General features: G+C 40.1%; 1 protein-coding gene and 1 pseudogene across 9 annotated transcripts in view; both read right to left on the reverse strand.

The window, feature by feature from the left end:
* KANK1 (KN motif and ankyrin repeat domains 1) overlaps positions 1–15,821 on the reverse strand; it is a 247,690-nt gene that overhangs the window by 81,112 nt on the left and 150,757 nt on the right. The window contains exon 1 of one of the 9 annotated variants that reach the window (XM_063649571.1): positions 6,943–6,964. The exons of the other annotated variants lie outside the window; for them this stretch is intronic. The gene's annotated coding sequence lies outside the window, so the exon portion shown is untranslated. Of the gene's footprint in view, positions 1–6,942; positions 6,965–15,821 lie in introns of those variants that run through there. 9 annotated transcript variants of the gene reach the window in all.
* On the reverse strand, positions 6,333–6,669 carry LOC129043389 (eukaryotic translation initiation factor 1-like; annotated as a pseudogene).

A 15,821-nucleotide genomic window follows, 5' to 3' on the forward strand; every position in this document is an offset into this window, starting at 1 on the left:
ATGGGGAATGAAGAGCAGTTGATTAATGGGTACAAATACACTTAGAAGAAATAAGACTTGGTGTTTGATAGATCAGTAGGATAACTACAGTTAACATTAATCAAGTGTATATTAATACAGTCAAAATAGCTTGAAGAGAGTAATTCAAATGTTCCTAGCATAAACAACAGATAAATATTTAAGGTGATTGATATCCCAATTACCCTGATTTGATTATATGAATCTATCAAATTATCACATGGACCCACAAAATGTGTACATTTAATATATATCAATTTTAAAAATGAAAAATATGAAAGGAGAAACCATTTTGATATGAAAGTTCTAGAATCTTTTTATAATACATCACAGTACTTTTTTGTTCATTTAACAATAAAATTCAAAAGGCAATATAATTAACTTTAACTAAAATCTGGAAAAGACAGAATATACAAAAATTATTCAATCTTGCAACCCTAACAATTGTTATCACTGGAAGCTACTTTCAATATTTTATATACTTGTATGAATATTTTAATTAATTACCATAATACATTTTAAAGATCTACAATATCCTAGAATGTGTACAGGCACTCTTTAGTTTCTATGTTGGAGGCATAACATAGACTAAGGCATTGTATCTTCCCTAGAAGTTCACACACTAGGGCTGGAGGCAAATATTACAGAAACAATTATAAGAGTAGTGTATACACAGTTCAATTCCAATCCATAAAAAGTTGGTCTTATTTTGCCTGAAAAGGGTGCAAGTGGTCAAAAAAATTATTCATAATAAGAGATCACTTGGCCTAAGTCTTAAAGGATGAGTGAGTGCTTTTCAGGACAAGAAAGGTAGAAGAGCACTGTAGGCAGAGGGGATGGCACATGCAAAGGCGGAGGATGAGAAGAAGTGCATGGCAAGTAGCAGGTGGGGCCAGAGCACGGTCTCTTTATGAGGGCTTAGTCGTAAACGAAGCAAACTGCCAGAGACAAAGGTGACCTAAGGACACTGGGTAATAAAGAGGAACCTTAAGGAACTAGATTCTACAAGAACCAAACTGAAAAACACACATACACAAATACGAATATTTTACCCTAACAAAAAATGCAGAGCTCATTTGATTTCAAGTAAGTTAGTCTTTCATATGGGCAACCAAAAACCTGTCTTATTATACATCAAGTATGATTACTCACATATTCCTGTAGACTACACAAAAATAGTCAATAATTAAAGTAACAAAAGTATGTTGGAGTAGAAACTCTGGCCACAGTTTATTATCTGATTATCTTCTGGTGATTTCCAATACTAGCTCCTACCATACGAAGAGTAGGGGTAATATTAACCAGCTCTTAGATATTTTGCAACCAAATTACCCAACATGACCCAATCCCATTTGGCTTCCTCGAATATAGTAGATAATTTTCTTGGTATGAATGGGTTAGAGGTGAAGAGAAATCTCAATTACGGGTCAAGATCTAAATTATAATCTGTGTTAGTTTCTATTGCTACAAAGCAATACCTGAGACTGGGTAATTTATAAAGAAATGAGGTTTATTTTGGCTCATGGTTCTGCAAGATGTACAGGAAGTGCAGTGCCGGCATCTGCTTCTGGTGAGGGCCTTGAGAAACTTAGAGAAGGAAAGGGGGAGCCGGCATATTACATGGTGAGGTGTGGAACAAGAGAGCGAGAGGGAAAGTGCCAGGCTCTTTTTTAACAACCAGCTCTCTCATGAAGTCAAGGGAAAAAGCTCATTATTATAGGAAGGCACCAAGCCATTCATGAGGGATCTGCCCACCATGATCCAGACATCTCCCACCAGGCCCCACCTCCAACATTGGGGATCACGTTTTAACATGAAATTTGGAGGGGACACAGATCGAAACCAGATCAGAATCTTACTTGGATACTGGCTTTCATTTCTAATGTAGGAAAAAGGTTGAGATTTGCTTATTAGGGAAATTTTATGCTGTGTTTGTCCAAACGATTATACTTGCAACTTTATTCTGTGGGGTAATATAGGTAAGAAGCTGGTGGAGGTATTTTTATCACAGGCACTGGAACAAATTAAAATGTCGACAATAAAGAGAAAATATGGAAGAAACAACAGTAAATAAATTCATTTATTCATTCAACAAATGAGTGCCCATTGTGTGCCAGGCACTGTTTCCTGTTTTTGGCACTTAAGATAAACCAATGAACAAATTAGATACCTACCCACCCTCTCCCCCAAAGTAACCTAACTACAGAACTGTGCTTTGGGACCAAAGAAAATTAAATGTAGGTTCATACTGTGCTTAACAGATTAGCTGTACTGAAAGCTAATTCCTGACTCATCTTTTTTGCCTTAGATATTAGTCCATTCTCACAATGCTAATAAAGACACACCAGAGACTGGGTAATTTATAAAGGGAAGAGGTTTAACTGACTCACAGTTCAGCACGGCTGGGCAGGCCTCAGGAAACTTACAATCATGGCAGAAGGGGAAGCAAACGCATCCTTCTTCACATGGCAACAGCAAGGAGAAGTGCCAAGCAAAAGCGGAGAAAGTCCCTTATAAAACCATTAGATCTCATGAAAACTATTAGAAGAACAGAATCAGGGTAACTGCCCCCATGATTCAATTACCTCCCATCGAGTCCCTCCCACGACACACGAGATTATGGGAACTACAATTCAAGATGAGATCTGGGTGAGGATACAGCCAAACCATACCACCTTATTTGAAGAGTTCGCGTGATAGCATCTGCCTCCTTGTGTCCCAAAGTGGGCGTGAGTGTGTTCAACCTTCCTAGAAACCTTCACTGCTCATCCATTCTACATCATGAAAGTAAACATTAGTATCTTTCCAAGAGTGTACACAAGGGCTGCACTGCCAAGGAACAGGTTAAAACCATCTCGGAGCCTGCAAATGCTTTCAGAATCCCGTGCTGGCTCTGCTCCAGCTGGGTCTCTGAGACCCACACAGCTTCCCGAACATTTAAAGATAACTGACACTTGCAAAGTTTCTTTCCAAGAAACTGTCTATGGTGAAGGTTTATTAGATCATGAAAACCTAGGCCGAAAATCAGCTGTTCTGCTACAAAAGAAAGCAGCGATAGTCTAAAGAAGAGCATCAGAATGAAAATCAGAATGATTAAACTTTCTTTTTTCAGTTAACCAACTTTATGTTTCTTCCTGACTTGGGAGGAAAATAATTTTATGACTCAGTATAGGTACAATAAAACAGTATTTATTGATTTGCTTTCATTTGTTTGTAACAGATTTAGGGAAAACAGACCCTAGCAGAAACCTAAACCTTGACTTTATAAATATGACTGTATTAGTGGGGTCTTGCTCTTACTGAGCAAGCATTCCTACTGCTGGTAGTTTCAACTAAAGTATCAGTGCTTTTACCTATTTAAGCATTAAAGAACAACAATGTAGTAGCCACAGATATAAGAGTTAGTTTAGTATGATTTGAAAGGCTTTCTGTTCATTTCTTATTTATTTTAAATGTACAGTTCTCATTTATTTTCTGCTTAGCAAAAATTTTTCCTTTAATTCCACTGAGATTGGATTCTTGTATGACCTTCTCTAATCAACTCTTAAACTGATGAATACTGTTAATGACAAGCTCAAGTGTGCCTGGGACTGTCACTAAGTAAAAGGGGGACATGTAACACATACTCAGATTCATTTTTTTCTGAAAACAAGTTTTATTTAAATAAGGGTTTAGGCCTGGCGTGGTGGCTCATGCCTGTAATCTTAGGACTTTGGGAGGCCGAGGTGGGTGGATCACCTGAGGTCAGGAGTTTGAGACCAGCCTGGCCAACAAGGTGGAACCCCATCTCTCCTAAAAATACAAAAATTAGCCAGGCATGGTGGCGAGTGCCTGTAATCCCAGCTACTCGGGAAACTGAGGCAGGAGAATCACTTGAACCCAGGAGGCGGAGATTGCAGTGAGCCGAGATTGCGCCACTGCACTCCAGCCTGGGTGACAGAGCAAGACTCTGTCTCCAAAAAAAAAAAAAAATTAATTTTTGTATAAGGTGTAAGGAAGGGATGCAGTTTCAGCTTTCTAAATATAGCTAGCCAGTTTTCCCAGCACCACTTATTAAACAGGGAATGCTTTCTTCATTTCTTGTGTTTGTCAGGTTTGTCAAAGACCAGATGGTTGTAGATGTGTGGTGTTATTTCTGAGGCCTCTGTTCCATTCCCTTAGTCTCTATCTCTGTTTTGGTATCAGTACCATGCTGTTTTGGTTACGGAAGCCTTGTAGTATAGTTTGAAGTCAGGTAGCATGATGCGTCCAGCTTTGTTCTTTTTGCCTAGGATTGTCTTGGCAATGTGGGCTCTTTTTTGGATCCATATGAACTTTAAAGTAGTTTTTCCCAATTCTGTGAAGAAAGTCATTGGTAGCTTGATGGGGATGGCATTGAATCTATAAATTACCTTGGGCAGTATGGTCATTTTCACAATATTGATTCTTCCTATCCATGAGCATGGAATGTTCTTCCATTTGTTTGTGTCCTCTTTTATTTTGTTGAGCAGTGGTTTGTACTTCTCCTTGAAGAGGTTCTTCACATCCCTTGTAAGTTGGATTCCTAGGTATTTTATTCTCTTTGAAGCAATTGTGAATGGGAGTTCACTCATGATTTGGCTTCTACCCATCTGACAAAGTGCTAATATCCAGATTCTACAAAGAACTTAAACAAATTTACAAGAAAAAATCAAACAACCCCATCAAAAAGTGGGGGAAGGATATGAACAGACACTTCTCAAAAGAAGACATTTATGCAGCCAACAGACACACGAAAAAATGCTCATCATCACTGGCCATCAGAGAAATGCAAATCAAAACCACAGTGAGATACCATCTCACACCAGTTAGAATGGCGATCATTAAAATGTCAGGAAACAACAGGTGCTGAAGAGGATGTGGAGAAATAGGAACACTTTTACACTGTTAGTGGGACTGTAAACTAGTTCAACCATTGTAAAAGACAGTGTAGCGATTCCTCAAGGATCTAGAATTAGAAATACCACTTGACCCAGTGATCCCATTACTGGGTATATACCCAAAGGATTATAAATCATGCTACTATAAAGACACATGCACACGTATGTTTATTGTGGCACTATTCACGATAGCAGAGACTTGGAACCAACCCAAATGCCCATCAGTGATAGACTGGATTAAGAAAACGTGGCACATATACACCATGGAATACTATGCCGCCATTAAAAAGGATGAGGTCATGTCCTTTGTGGGGACATGGGTGAAGCTGGAAACCATCATTCTGAGCACACTATTGCAAGGACAGAAAACCAAACACCGCATGTTCTCACTCATAGGTGGGAACTGAACAATGAGAACACTTGGACACAGGGCAGTGAACATCACACACTGGGGCCTGTTGTGGGAAGGGGGAAGAGGGGAGGGATAGCATTAAGAGAAATACCTAATGTAAATGACGAGTTAATGGGTGCAGCACACCAACATGGCACATGTATACATATGTAACAAGCCTGCGTGTTGTGCACATGTACCTTAGAACTTAAAAAAAAGGGCTGAAATACATTACACATAACATTAAAACTGGAGGGGGAAAAAAAAACAAACCTCAAAACCGGTTTGTTACTTCCCATGGCATTGGACAGCTGTTGCCATTAAGTTGCAAGCTCTACAGCTAGCTACATGACTGGTACATCAGTTTTGAGATTTGTTCCCTTGTCAAAGGTTTAACTTTGATGGAAGGTTGGCCTCACATTCTGGTGTTTGGACATCCCTTTCCTAGGGCATGTCTGGTCAAAAAGACCTTTGTGGCAAGCCAGATGTCCTATCACCTCGCTATTGGGAAGGGGGCCTCTCTAAAACTCTGCCCCTGGTCAGGTTGTAGACACCAGGGGATCTTTCTTTGACCACCAAAGGCTCCCTTCCAGTGGTAGAGTTTCTGTTGCTGCCTTACCCCATCCTCTCCTCTTAGATTCACCGAGGATTGTTTGGGTGGTGACAGTCTCTTAGGGCAGGGAACTCTGCAGAGGGAAAGAGGAGGAGCTTCTGGCCAGACATAGTTGTCTATGATCTTAGGGCTCTAGGTGTGGCTGAAACGTGACAGTGTTGCTTTGTTTCAGGCTTGACACTGCCAGGCGCCTACTGCTTGACCTCTGTTTAAATGAGGGACTTCAAGACTAGACAGCATGGCTCTTTTAAGTTTACTGCATGAAGGAGTTACACTAGGTCAAGTTAAAAGCAGACCACAAATGGTTACATTATACAAAGCTGTGAGGTTCTGAAACTCATGACAAGGGACAGTAAGGAAATTCTACACATTGCAAGGAAAACCTCACTCAAGCTTCAGCGAGCCACAGCACTTAAAACCCATGAACATTTAGCTGGTTGTCCTTAGCCATTCCAATCTCTATGAGAAACTGGCACATGTTCTTGTGCTGGTCACCATATGAATGACCTCCATATTCTGGATGCTCAATTACAGTACCATTGCAGGCAAATTTCTTTTCAAATGCCTTCATTGGTTTCTTTTTATCATAATCATCAGCAATCCCTTGGACAGTAGTAAGGGTCTTCCTGCCATTTCTCTGTTGGATGAATTCTTACATGGATATAATCCTCAGTGCCAGCAGGACGGGTATCACCCTTACTTGTATCAGCAAAGGGGTGGAAAGAGTGGAGGTTCTAGATTGTGGACATACGATTCTTTTTCCTCAGTGGAAATGGCTGCAAAAGCGGGCAGTGGTGGGAGAAGGGGGAGCTGAGTCCTTGACAGTGGCGGCTCAGTGACTCGGGCCTCTTCAGATTCTTAACGTTAAAACACTAGTGCTTGATACCGTTTGGATTTGTGTCCCCACCCAAATCTTATGAGTTATAATCCTCCGTGTTGGAAGAGGGGCCTGGTGGGAAGTGATTAGATCATGGGAGCGGACTTCCCCCGAGAACTGGTTGTTTGAAAGTGCATAGCATTACCTTCTTCCCTCTTTTTCTCCTGCTCCCACCACATAGGACGTGCCATCTTCCCCTTCGCCGTCCACCATGATTGTAAGTTTCCTGAGGCTTCCCAGCCATGCTTCTTTACAGCCTGTGGAACTGTGAGTCAATTAAACCTTTTTTCTTTATAAATTACCCAGTCTCAGGTAGTTCTTCATAGCAGTACAAGAACAGACTAATACAGTTCTCAAAGTGGGTTCCCAGAACAGCAGCATCAGCATTATTTTCTGGCAACTTGTTAGAAATCCAAATTTTGGGGCCCATCCCAGACCTACTGAAGCAGGAACTCTGGGTTTGGGGCCCTGCAATCTGCATTTTGATAACCCTCTAGGTGACTCTGAGGTAGGCAAAAAGTTCTCAAAACCCCTATCCTCAAAGATGGGTTAACTGGGAAAAAAATTATGCCCTAAGACTCCAAGAGCCAAGAATATCCTCTGATTTTAAGAAAATGATACCTAGGGATTTAGAAAACATCCCCCAGGAAGCCTAACTTTGTTTCACTCATTTATTCAAAAATATTGACTGAGAACTCAGCATGTAATAGGCACAGTGCTGGGCACTACAGTGGTGAACAAAATAAACTCAGTTCTTGCCTGTTTGAGGCTTATAGGCACGAATTGTATGTGCACAAACAAAAAAAGTTATAAACGTATTATGCTAAATGCTACGAAGGAGGAAAAAACAGGTGTTGAGTGAGAATAACAGAGGTACCCTTCCTTAGGACTGAGGTTGAGGGTATGCAGATGTATAGGAATGGGTGGTCCTTAAGGGTCTTTCCACGGAAACAACACTGAAACTAAGACCTGAAGGATAAGTAGGAGTTAACTAGGGGGAAGGCGGAAGGTAAAAATGGTCCCAGGAACAGCATACAGCCCAGAAATAGACCCACACACATGTGCCCACGCGATTTTTGACAAAGGCATTTCAGAAAAGAAAAACTCTTTCAGAAAAGGAAGGAAAGTCTTTTCAACAAACAGTGCTACAGCAATCTGATAGCTATAGTCAAAATAATGAATCTTCTTAACATTCTGTCTTATACAAAAGTTAATTCTAAATGAATCTTAAATCTAAAATTTAAAAAAAAAACTATAAATCTTAAGAAAACCTAGAAGATCTTTAAGACCTAGGGCTTGGAGAGGTCTAGACATAATACCAAAAGTAAGAGCCATAGAAATAAAAATTGACAATGTGGTCTTCATCAAAATTACAATCTTTTTTTTTTCTTTAAAAGGTCTGGAGGCTCGGGGCCAGAAAGAGCTCCATATATTTCAGCTACTGGGTTTTTAAGAGAGGGAAAGAGTAGGTTGGGCTGAAGTGAGAGGTAAGCAGAGGCTAGGTTATGAGATTTGCTTAGTCCTGTTGGTCATGGTAGGAAGACTAGGTTTTCTTCTAAGTTAAAAGTCATTGATGGGTTTAAGCTGATGAGTAAAATAAAATAAATGATCTTATTTTTAAGTATTTTGTTTATGCATAGGCTTCTTACTATCTTTAAAGAGAGGCAGCTCTGGGCTTTGTTTATCATCATGGGGAAAGGACACTGGATATTCCAGGAATGGTTTATGCAGATTTCACATAGAGGATTTCACGTTGAAGATATAACCAGCCCTTCCATTTAAAAAATACATGTATTTTTTCCACTGTTTAAAGCAGAATGGAACTGGGTATGGTGGTTCATGCCTGTAGTCCCAGCACTTGTGAGGCTGAGACAGGAGTTCGAGGCTGTAGTGAGCTATGATTGCACCTCTGAAGAGCCACTGCATTCCAGCCTGGGCAACTTAGGGAGAGCCTATACCACCGCCACACCACCACCAAGAAAACAGAAAGGCTCATGCCAAATGGAAATTTCCCATATTTTCTTGTGTTTTCTTAAGAACATACAAGTTCCTAACTTAAGCTTTACAGAGGTCAAGTGTCTGACCTAGAAGGGGCTTTACAATTTGCTGCCTGATAAAAGCTCTCACAATGTTAAATTTATGTTACCAACGCAGCATACGCACCTCACCTGAAAATGGTTATAGGAAGAGCAGTAACCAGAGACTGAATTTGGAGTTTAAAAAGGCAGAACCAAATCAAAACCACAGTATCACCTCATACTCATTAGGATGGCCACTATTTAAAAAAACAAGAACAAACAACAACAAAAAAACAAAGCATCGGTAGCATGTGGAGACACTGGAACCCTACATTGGTGAGGGCTGTTGGTGAAATTGTAAAATGGTGCAGCTGCTACAGAAAACAGTGTAGAGGTTCCTCAAAAAAATAAGAAATAGAACTACCATATGATTCAACAACCCTACTTCTGGGTATATGTCCAAAAGAAGTAAAAACAGGAACTCGAAGAGATATCTGTATACCCATGTTCACTACAGAATTATTCACAATGATCAACATGCAGAAGCAACCTAAAAGTCCATTAACACATGAATGCCTAAGGAAAATGTGGTATACACATACAATGGACTATTATCTAGCCTACAAAAAAGGAAATTCTATCACATGCTACAACATGAATAGAATGGAAACTTGAAGACACTATGCTAAGTGAAATAAGCCAATCACAAGAAGCCAAATTTCTATGACATATACATGTAATTAAACTCATAGAAACAGAAAGTAGAAAGGTTGGTGCCAGGGGCTGGCGCGAGGGGGAAACAGAGTTGTTTGATGAGTATAGCATTTTAGTCATGTGAAATGGAAAAGTTCTAGAGATCTGTCATGGCACTGTGCATACAGTTAACAATAAAGAAATGTACACTTAAACATTAAGAGGGCAAATCTATGCTATGTGTTTTTCACCACAATAGAAAAAAAAGGAAAAAAGTAGAAGTAGCATTTAGGGTGCTCCAGTCACACTCAAGGTCAATCTGCCTTATGTTGCTTTCTTTTAGTGGAAATAAACCTCACTTAAGCTTTTCCCTTTTTAATATAGGAGACTCAGAACATTCTCTGCTTTTTTATTGTCACAGGCTCTCCTGCTAGGACAAGCACATCCCTTTCATGATTCTTCAAGAGTTCTGCTGACGTTCACCTACCCATGCTAGACAGGCAAATATTCAGGCACAGGGAGGGGATAGGGGCATCTGCCATGGAGATGTCCTTTAAAAATAGGAAATAACTGAAAAAGCCTGATCCCATTCTGTTGAGGAATGCCTTGGAGAATAGCAGTATGGTCACAGACTGACCAATGACAGGCCACACCCAGGAGACACAGCCTTGTCCCCTGGTCAGCATGAGGTAGAGGCAAAAGGGAAGACCACTGGCTCAGACCCACCCATTTCCCAAGGACACTTCCATAGCCTCTAATTCAAATATTAACCACTTCTGCCATGTTCAGCTGAGAAAATGCAACAAGCCAGGGGAAACAGATTCCACAGACGGGACTTAAACTCCTTCCTCCTCACGCGAAGGTCTTGTCTCTCCCTCTCTCCTTCTGAACAGGCTCTGACAGCAAGGTCTCAACTCCACCACACTAGGAAAGGCGCCAGACTGTGGGACCTGCCAGATAAAAGGCTTCACCCCTAACCCAGGCCTAAAAGGTTGGGCTCAAGCCAGAGACACAGGATGAGGCCATGTCACAAGAAGACTGGCTCCCAGAGCCTGCATTCTGACAGCAAGAAAGTGCCAAAAGTGACTAGCTCCTGCAACGAGGCCCTGGGGCATTACTAAACTTTCAGCCTCCTAGGGCAATAACACCTAAAGGGCAGGGTCTGAGGCAAGGAGGAAGCCAGAAGGCAAGATCCTCAAACTCCGTGAATCCTGGGACCCAGTTACAAAGGGGAAAGGCCTGTTAATACATGTGTCATACTAAAGCAAAATTAATCTACAAACATTTGATTGAAACTCTGAGTAAGCAGGTAGGGAGAAGCAAAAACACAATGTTTTAGCCATCAAGGGAAGGGAAATAGTTATTAATGGCAAAATATTTATTGTTTCTAAGTTAAGGTATCTGAAATCTCAATGACATTGCTTTTATTTGTTCTATACTACTTAAAAATATATAAAAACTGTGTGTTGATAAGCACTTACATAGGTCAACACTTTCTAACCACCTCGCTACTCAAAGTGTAGACCCCTGGGCAATCTTAGCAGCATCTGTCTGACTTGATTTAAAAAAAAAAAAAAACAACTTGAACTTGTCAGAAAACCACATTTCTTTTTCCTTCCTCCCTTTATCTCTCTCTCTCTCTCTCTCTCTCTCTCACACACACACACACACACACACACACACAAATGCATACTGTGACTATGCTTATTAAAAAGGAACTCAGTAAAACTTGAGGAAATTCTCCGAAAGCAGGTATTCTGCTATCTCTTTCAAACAATATATTTGGTACCTGAAACAAAAATATTTATGTCTTAGAAGGGTGACTTAAAATTCATTTAAAAATGTGGATGCTGCTAGGGGCTCATGGGGTCATAGGGTCAAAGCAGACAATGGATGAGAAAACTATTAGAGTGGTAAGTATATTATATTGTCCCTTCTGGTTGAGTTAGTGTTTGAAGAAAAAAAAATCTATTGTCCTGTGAGTGGTTTGCAAACAAGTGACACTCTATGGGGCTTACCTGATAGCAACAGAATAGTAGTTCCTCCAAATCTGATAATATAGTATTCCAAGATTCTCCCAGAGATTTTGATTCAGTGAGTCTGACATGGTGTTAAAATTTACATTTCTAACAAACATTCTCAACTGATTCTTGTCTTCAGCAAAATTTGGAAAATACCCTGCCTTCTAAGACTCTTATTCTCTGGGCCACTGTTTCTCAAAGTGTGGCCATGGACCACTGATGTCAGCATCACCTGGGGACTTATTAGAAATGCCTAGGCCCCACAACGGGCTACTGAATCAGAAACTCTTCGGGTAAGTCCAGTCTTCAGTGTGTTAACCACTGCATGTGGCCATTTTCAAAACTTACATCTTTTAAGTAAAAACTATCTGCTCTTATTCAAATACCTAATTTTTGGTAAGAAGCCACTAAATTTCAGCCTCAGTTTGTGTCTTTCATGTGGAAGCATGAAAGGGCATAATGAACAGTCTTTGGCTGTAACCAGGAAGTATCCATGTGGAAAGGAACAGAGTGGAACACACTGCAAAAAATGAAAGCAGTTGTGCTAGTGTGATGGGGGCTTTAAAAAGTATTACATAATTTTACTTTTATTGGAATGACAATCTAACAGCAACTGTAAACACAAAGACAACACTAAGTATCCAATGTGATGAGGCTTGTTCATCTTCCTAGTTGCCATCCTTTCCTTCTTTTTTATTTGAAGAAAACATATCGGCAACAAAGGTATGAAAACCAACCCAGATCACAGTTCTGTTACCTCCAAATGCAAGAGAACTGCTTGAAAACAGGGAAGCCCAAGACAAAGGACATTTATAACCCAGGGACAGGCTTTACAGGGCTCTTGAAACCTCCAAAACCAAATGCAAAGTTTTGTGGTTTTCAGCAAACCTGCATCGTTCAAGGGAAAGGTTTTGCAGCCTTTATTAAATATCCAAAAGAGGCCAGACCCAAGGAAAGTCAACAACCTCTGAATTTCCATGTATCTCACTGAATGCAGATCTGAACAAAAGTCCTATTAATTTAATCTTCTCTTATATGACAAAAAAAAATTCTCTTACCTGGAAACCTTTTGCTCTGGCCTTAAAAACTGCTTGTGAGAACTGGAGACTCATCCACCACAGCAGAGCTTGGAGACAAGCAAAGTAGTAGCACTAGAGAGACCAAGAGCCTGGGAACCGCATTTTCATTTTCAGTTGGCCTTGAACCACCTCTGGGACTCTGGGAACGTTACTTAAATGCTCTGGGCCTCAGATTCTTCATGTCCAGACTAGGACAGCCCTAATGACACTTCCAGGCCTGACAGACATTCTATGATTATGCTCTTCTAAATCCTGGGCCCAAAGGGAACACAAGACTTCCTTGAGCTGACGTTGCTAAATAAAGTTAAGGCCATATGGGATGCTGTGTATGAGTCAGCAGGACACAGGTCTTGCCTCACAGGACCCAGCTGTGCGCAGAAAGCTTCTCTGGCGTAGTGAGGACTATTCAGAGAATTCCCACCGCCAACGCCAGAAGAGATGCTGAAACACCTGGGCTCTGTGTTCTCCTCTAACTCAGCTCCCAGGGTGGCTACTTTTTCCCCATCTCTTCCAAATTAAGTTTTCTATTCCCTCTCCATGTACTAGTACTAAATATTCAACAATAAAGAAATGCATGAGAGAGAAAGTAAAAAATCAGCTGTAATTCTACTACTATCAGCGTTTTGGTGTATTGCTTCCCAGTTCTTTCTTGTGCTTTTATAAGCATGTATGTACCTATACATTCTTCCCAAATGTTCCTTTATAACTTTTAACTTCATATTATAGTCATCTTCCTAATAACCACATCTCTCTTTCATGGCTGCATAGTATTCCCCCTTTCATATTTGTCTCATTTGACCTTCCTTTATTGTTGAATATTTAGATTGTTTCTTCAAACTGCAAACACTTTATTTTACCTTTGAGACAGAGTTTCGCTCTTGTCGCCCAGGCTGGAGTGCAATGGCACGATCTCGGCTCCCTGCAAACTCTGCCTCCCAGATTCAAGTGATTCTCCTGCCTCAGCCTCCTGAGTAGCTGGGATTACAGGTGCGGACCACTATGCCTGGCTATTTTTTTTGTATTTTTAGTAGATACGGGGTTTCACCATGTTGGCCAGGCTGGTCTCGAACTCCTGACCTCAGATGATCCACCCACCTTAGCCTCCCAAAGTGTTGGGATTACAGGAGTAAACCATCGCACCTGGCCCACACTGCAAACACTTTGATGAACGTACTTTTACATATAGCTTTCTGTACCTGTCCAATAATTCCAAACAAATATTTGCAATAATTAATTATAAATGGGTAAATTACAAGAAATAAATCTGTGAGATGAAGAAAATAGAGCCTACACATTCTAATGGATAATGTCAGGTTGTCCTTCAAAAAGCAGGTATTAATTTATATTCTCACCAAAATGTTACAGCAGGGCTAATGAAACTAGATTCCATTCCTAAATTTATTGCTTTGAACATAGTAAACACATCCTCAAAACAATGTATCAAAAATCCCAGTATACTATTAATTCTAATATAGCAACTTTAGTTTTTTATCATGGGATTCTACATTTATTTTTCATTTCTGGCTCAGAGCAATTTATATTTTATAAAACTCAACCTCTGTATATCATATAAACATTATCTATGAGGGTAAATTTGTAGATAATTTTTGAAATTCTCTCATCCACAAGTCTAAAAATTGAAAATCCCTAACTCACTTAGAGCATTTCATTATCCACTACATTATATGGAGCCTGATGTGTAAAACAATTAATCAAAATAGAGATGTGAATAAACTCCAGACTTCTGTCCTAAGACTGAAGACATCATTGTGTTGAGAGAACAGGCTGAGTACGGAACAGAGTTGGACCCAAGGTAACTTGTGGAACAAGCATTCCTTTATCCTTTCAACAGATGATGTATCCAATACATGGTACTTACACATACACCCAACACATGCAGATGCTTAGGGAAAATGCCAGTAAGTCACAGAAGAAAGTTCTAGCTATTCCTGCCACTGTTAGGCCAGGTTTCCTAAATTAGTATGATGGAAGCAGAAATTAACACAGCCAACTCTGGATTATATAAAAAGATAGAAAATGTTTCAGGAATTTTGAAGCAATGAAACAAAATAGATTTTCTTAAAAGGAAGAGAACAAAGAATATAAAGAAAAATATTAAATGCACATAAATTAACACACACACTTGTTTTGGAGGTGCTCTTACAGAAATAAAACCCCGTTCCTAAGGACATATGTATGATTTTTAGTGTTGTATGACTATAAAATTCTTAGTTGCTATGCTTTAACAATTGAAGGGGTTCTGAAAACTGTCCCGAGTCCAAATTCCTCCTTTCACAGATGAGGACTTTTTGTGAAATAGGAGAGGTTAAATAGCCAGAATAGTTAGTGGTGGCCCTGTTGCTTTATTTAGAGGTGGAAAGAGAAGGCATATAACATCTTTTTTCCTTTGATAGAAGCAGGAGGAAATGGAACTCTCCTTCCTGCATTTCTTCTCATTTCCTATTTTCTTAGTCTTCTGGCCCTTCCCTCCACTTCTTTCCTTGTAGCCTTTAATAGATGTAAAATAAGCCGTTACTAGAATTCCAGATCCATGGACTGTAACATTTCTTTATTCATTTCATGAGCAGGAACATTGGGCCTCTGTTAGGGATACCTTAAGATTGGTAAAGAGACCGGGAACAATACTTAGGCTTTACAAGTCTGGGTGGTCCCTCTCACCCTAACCTCTAGCTAAAACACAGCTCCTCCAGACAGTTGAGGGTCTGGTGTGTGCCACTCTAACCCGCTGAAGCACACACTTCCTGACCATCTGCCACTCAAGTCATGGCCTGTGGTCCAGCAGCACCAGCATGCTCTACAGCTAGTTAGAAATGCAGAATCTTAGGCCCCCATCCTAGACCCAGGAGTCAGAATCTACATAACAAGAGTCTCACATTTAAGTGTGAGAAGCACTGTTTTAACAGAGATCTTTAAGCCACTTTCCCCTGCTGGAGAGTAAAACAGGAATCGCACTAAAAATGTTCCATTCCCCTGATTTTTCTTTATTTCCTGATCTTTTACTTTCACTTTGCAAGAATTAAATAAGATACATTCTTTGGCTCTAATAAGCACAGAGGCCAATCCCAAACTCCAATACAGCTGCCAACAGAGAAAGGCAGATTTATGTATTTGATTTTAACTCAGCATAATTTGCAATGAACTTTTTGCAAGCTGCCCTGCAATGAAAATATTGGGATTGCATATTAATAAAAC

The sequence above is a fragment of the Pongo pygmaeus genome, chromosome 13 (genome assembly GCF_028885625.2).
Source record: "Pongo pygmaeus isolate AG05252 chromosome 13, NHGRI_mPonPyg2-v2.0_pri, whole genome shotgun sequence".
In the NCBI taxonomy this organism is placed as follows: Eukaryota; Metazoa; Chordata; class Mammalia; order Primates; family Hominidae; genus Pongo; species Pongo pygmaeus.